General features: G+C 38.2%; 1 long non-coding RNA gene across 2 annotated transcripts; it reads right to left on the bottom strand.

Moving 5' to 3' along the window:
* Positions 1 to 236: 236 nt before the first annotated feature.
* LOC124665199 lies at positions 237 to 4,068 on the bottom strand. 2 transcript variants are annotated; one of them, XR_006990502.1, is made up of 4 exons: positions 3,694 to 4,068; positions 3,213 to 3,470; positions 3,063 to 3,116; positions 237 to 2,919 (listed from the first exon to the last, which is right to left on the bottom strand). It is a non-coding gene; the product is annotated as an uncharacterized LOC124665199 (long non-coding RNA). The 2 variants fall into 2 exon arrangements; XR_006990501.1 differs by having other exon boundaries at positions 3,219 to 3,470; positions 3,694 to 4,067.
* Between the last annotated feature and the right edge of the window lie 1,412 nt (positions 4,069 to 5,480).

Raw genomic sequence — 5,480 nt, 5'->3', positions numbered from 1 at the left:
GAAAGGCAAAGCTTTTGCCCCGTTTCAAAAAAAAAAAGATAAACCATGCAGGTGGTCATGTAAGGAAATGATATCAGGTGACAACACAGCTAACAAGATCTCAGAATTCATTTCAGAGTGTAATAGACCATAAAAGCGCGCGTTGCCGCGCCCGTCCATCTCAAGAGGATAAATAGTAGAAATATTTGAGAAATATGGAATTGAAATAATATAATAACACGTGATAAATGCTCGTGTTTTCGAGCCCATCCATCTTATAGAAAGAAAATCAATATTTCTGGAATCTGGACCATATAAATATTTGAATAAATTGGACGGTTTGCAATTTCCTATTCAAAGTGTCAAGTAGAGTATTGCACAATCTTACGAACAGAACTGCATAAATGGCTACACATATAGAAGAATGGACTGACAAAAAGTTCAATAGTATGACCGAAAAGTGTCTTTGACACAAGAGCACCAGTGCTCCTGATTTAAAAATATTATACCTTTTGGATTTAAAAAAAGACACACATATATATAAATATTCAGAAGGTACGGTAAGAAATTTGGAGAAAAAATATGTTGTATTTTGAGCTATACAAAAAAACAAATTTCTGACAAATATCTACCCATGTAGGTAGCCACAAATTTGTTTTTTTCCTGTAGCTCAAAATACAATGCAATTTTTACCGAAACTTCACACAAATATTCAGGACATGTGTATGTATTCATGGAATAAATGTGACAATTTTTTAAAACGCAGATGTACAGTTTTAAATATTTTAAAAACTGAGAGCAGTGGTGCCCATGTGCACCAAATCTGCATTCATAGTATGACGCCCTAAAATAATTTATGATACAAATTAAATGCAAAAGTGCTAATTAATTTCCATAGAAAGAATCAGCTTTATTTCGATCACAGAGTGGGAATTTCGCCTCTTATAGTTGGCAATTTATTAGAAAACCATTAAGGGCACACAATCTAGAAATTTTAGCGAGCTCAAGAGCAGCCATGCTTGCTTCTCGTCTCCATTACTTGACAATTAGACATCACACATGAGAACAAGTTTTTGTGCTGCACCTTCACATCTTCTAATATAGTGGACTATGTGGAAGTGTCGGGCTACCGTATAGTTGCATGTGACCGGAGCATATAATTCCATAAATATTTACCTATGAAACGAAAGATGTATCCAGAGTGGTTCAGTGACTCACTGGAGCATCTTCAATGAATAGAGAACACAATACTATATTCCCGCAAAACAATAGAGAACACAATAATATAGCTTTAGCTGGAATCAAAAGTGCATGGTACCTAGCAATGGATGTGGTGTTCAAATCTATCTATACCAGTATACATAAGCTGCGAAAGATTAAGGAAAAGAACAATTCAATGGACTTTTTTGTTCTACGTCAAATTCAATGGACCAAATAAAGTCAAATACTTCAAGCTTTCAGAAAAAGATGTGTGATCAAATCAGAGGGGAGGCTATGGATTGCCGTATCAAAATCAATTAACTTCAGCAACGATAAAAGAATAACTGGTGTAACATATAGTTAGCGGTAGTCATGTTTGTTTGTGATATAAGCACGATCAAGTCCATTTACTACTCAACAATGTCGACCAGCATTCTCTTAGGTAAAGAGAGTTAATTCAGCCATACATAGGATGTAACATTACCTGTAGCTGACATTTGCCAGTTTGCGCAGCTAGAGGATGCAAGCAAATTTTTCATCTTCTGCTTTTGCCTTGCATACATCACAGACCTCTCTCTCGTAGAAATATGTCCTGAACTACACACCCATTGAAATGATAATACCACGTTTTTAGCACAAAGTAAAAAATAATAATCTTTACTACCGAGGTCTCAAGCATGTTTCTTTTGTTTCTGCAATAACGAAAAACTCGCTACACTACACACGAGGGAATCAAGTCGTCAAACTTGCTTATGGAAACAACATGTATTAATATTGAACAAACATACTGAGCAACAAAGAAATTTAAAGTATGTAAGGAGACAAAATCATTTCAGAAACACAAACTCATCAAGTTGAGGCTGAAATGTGGTACACAGTCTTCAACCGCGTAACCTGAAGAGGAGTCCTTGGGTACATGCACCATGGAATTCCTCCGTCAGCTCAGTAACTATCTAGGCAGCAACTTAAAGAAAAGAAGATCCATCTCAGCCTAATGTTAGATGTACACAACCTTGGTTTCATCCTAGTTCTGTAATGCCAAAACAGCATCGATCATCATTTCACACTTGCAAGAAACATTACAGAGCAGCACAGTATGAAAACAGAATCTGCAACCAAAGAAAATAATAAAAACTAATTATTCTACTAAATCTAAGCTGGTTTGACTCTAGCTTGTCTATTTTACAGCAGCAGTAGCAGAAAATTAATGAACATTGAATTGTAACATATAAGCCAAACAAGAGTGTATAAACACGAACCTGGATGTCGAAAATAGAGGGCAATAAACTGAAATAAAGACCTTTTTGAGAACACCGCTAAAGCATAAACACACCCAGATAGCAACTTTTGAGACAAACTTCTGAATATACAGAAGGTTAGTTGATTATCTTTCATAAACCCAATACCAAAGAGACATAACTACCTAGCGCAATAATTATTTCATCCACCTGGTGTACTACAAAATAGAGGACTTCAGAATGCTAAAGCTCACAAATAAAAAAATGCTAAATTTTACCATGACAACAACTACTCTTTCAATTCTTGGCTCTAGTCTATTTATCAACACATTCAAATGCAGACCAACTAACATGTTATTAAATTAACCTGATAAAGTATCCAAACTTAACATGCACTTTCCCTAAAGCTTTGAAGTATACATCAAAGGTTCACCTCACCCCACTTCACCTCCTTCTCATGTATGAAGCACTTTTACCTTGACGGCTAATTCCCAAAGTTTATCTGTTTATTCAAAGTAGCAAAATTATAGGCTATTCAATAATAACATATTGGAAATTGAACTTGCCAACATTTGGCAAGAGCTTGAAGAAAAACATTGTAATTCGATTCAATAAAAAAAGTAGACATAAGAACATGCCTACTACCTTTCTTTGATGACTTAGATCTGAATCAATGTCTTATTGATCAGGTTCTCGTACCTAATAAAATCATGTACACATATAAATGGTTACTTCATATATTTCTCCCTGGTATTAGGCCTGGAAGAGGGAGCAGGCAATTGCCACGGCTTGTACCTGTACCTTTGAAGGAAAACAACTCAGGATAGATATTCTGGTGCTCCTTGGAGGGTGCTCGCCTGGTACTGTACTCCGATCTCCATTGCTCCTTTCCTCCTGCTCAAACACTCCAAGCGACAGGCGTTCCACTTCGCGGCTAGGAGATTGCAAAGGAGACCGCCACTCTCTTCTCCTCTTGTGTACCTAGCGCACCTTACCGCCGCAAGGTGCTAGTAAACAGTAGAGGTGCGCTGCCTCGGTACCAATCTGTGCCGCCTGGAAGAGAAGGGGAGGCGAACGATGTTCTTCAAAAGAATTTATTTAACACTTCATGGCAGAGTTATATTCATGTTCTTCAAAACAGCAGTATGGGAACATTAAACAAACGGAACCTGAAGCACCAAAATTTCTGCAAACTAAGCAAACACCCCGATTTGTACAGAAACTTAGCAACACGCACCAAACATAGCACATGGTAAAAATTATACAGCGTGCTTACCCTCAGCATTATAAGCATCCGAGCCCAAACCGTTGATGCCACTCATGATCTCCCCATCATGTATGCAAACCGGAAAGAACAATGTCAATTCAGAAAAGCAACCTATTACCACAGCGTTTCTAATGAGATACCCCCTCCATCATCTGACAATCCTTAGACAGTTAAAGTCGAAGATGAATTGAGTGACCCACCGTTATCTTCATATTCTGGGATGCCACATAACAAAGTTCAGTTGAAGAACTTAATGGAAATTTCACAAATCAATAAAGAACACTTGCAGACTCCACTTGCGATTGTGAGCCAATTCAAGAAAAATCATGTGAAGGAGTTCCTAAGCAGGTGAGCATACTTTAGAACTTATAATTGGGGATGAGTCCAAAGAGTTGCTAACTGCAGAAAATACTTCTGAGCTCCATGATATAGAGATACGTTCAGATGTAGTACTGAAAATAGTATTGAAGCACCTCGAAGATGTGCAGCTCGCGTCGGAATCCTATCGCCATGGCCATCACACGGTGTGTGTAGTCGACGATAGATAGCCACCTCTCTCCGTGGGGCGCGACAGATCGAGCGACGGGGCGGCCAGCAAGGGCGAGGTGGGGACGGGCACGACCCGATGAAAGGCGGGGGCGAGCGTTGAGAGGGAAGCGGCGGATCCCACGTCGAGGACTGAGGGGTTGCTAGGTTTTTGCGGCTAGCCTGCTCCTCCAGGAGAGGAGGGGACGAACGCTGGTTTTGAATTTTGATTGGTGCCATTAACTCAGTCGAGGCTTCGACGGCGGACTCCAATCGCCTCGCTCCATCGCGTCCCTTCGCCCCTCCAGATGGGAGCCCCTATTCTACGCTTTAAGCGATGCCATTGACCAAAATCGCTTAAGGGAAGACAAATTGGGCTGGGCCCATTTACGTCAAGGTCACACAATGCCCTTGTTCGTTCAATCGCTGACTCTAACGATGTATGTTTTCAAATTTTGAATAAATGTCGAAATTTTTTGAATCTAAAAAATGTTCGAAATTTTAAATGTTCAAATCTTAAAAATGTTCAAATCTAAAAAATGTTCAAATTTTAAAATTGTTCAAATCTAAAAAATATTCGAACATTAAAAATTTTGAAACTAGAAAATATTCGAATTAAAAAATGTTCAAATCTAAAAATTGTTCTAAACAAAAAATGTTCAAATCTGAAAAATGTTCAAATTTTAAAATTGTTCAAATCTAAAAAATATTCGAACATTAAAAATTTTGAAACTAGAAAATATTCGAATTCAAAAAATGTTCAATTCTAAAAATTGTTCTAAACAAAAAATGTTCAAATTTAAAAAATGTTCAAAATTCGAAAATGTTCGAAAATTGAAATATGTTCGGATTTAAAAACTTCAAAAAGTTGTAAAATTCGAATTTGAAAAAAGTTTTAAAAACTGACAAAAATCGGAAAACCAGTGAAAACCGGAAGAAAAACCAGAGAAACCCACCGAAACAGAACAAAAACCGGAGAAACGCGCTGCCTTCGCTAAATGGGCCGGCCCAGAAAAAAAATTTCCCTGTGCGGAGCCCCGGATCCGTCCCGCTATAAGCGGAGAATAGGATTTGGGAGCCCCTATTCTACGCTTTAAGCGATGCCATTGACCAAAATCGCTCAAGGGAAGACAAATTGGGCTGGGCCCATTTACGTCAAGGTCACACAATGCCCTCGCTCGTTCGTTCAATCGCTGGACTCTAACGATGTATGTTTTCAAATTTTGAATAAATGATCAAATCTGGAAAATTGCCGGTTGCTTCAATGATGA

The sequence above is a fragment of the Lolium rigidum genome, chromosome 6, assembly GCF_022539505.1.
Source record: "Lolium rigidum isolate FL_2022 chromosome 6, APGP_CSIRO_Lrig_0.1, whole genome shotgun sequence".
Classification (NCBI taxonomy): Eukaryota; Viridiplantae; Streptophyta; class Magnoliopsida; order Poales; family Poaceae; genus Lolium; species Lolium rigidum.
This window is presented reverse-complemented; position numbering and strand designations above follow the sequence as displayed.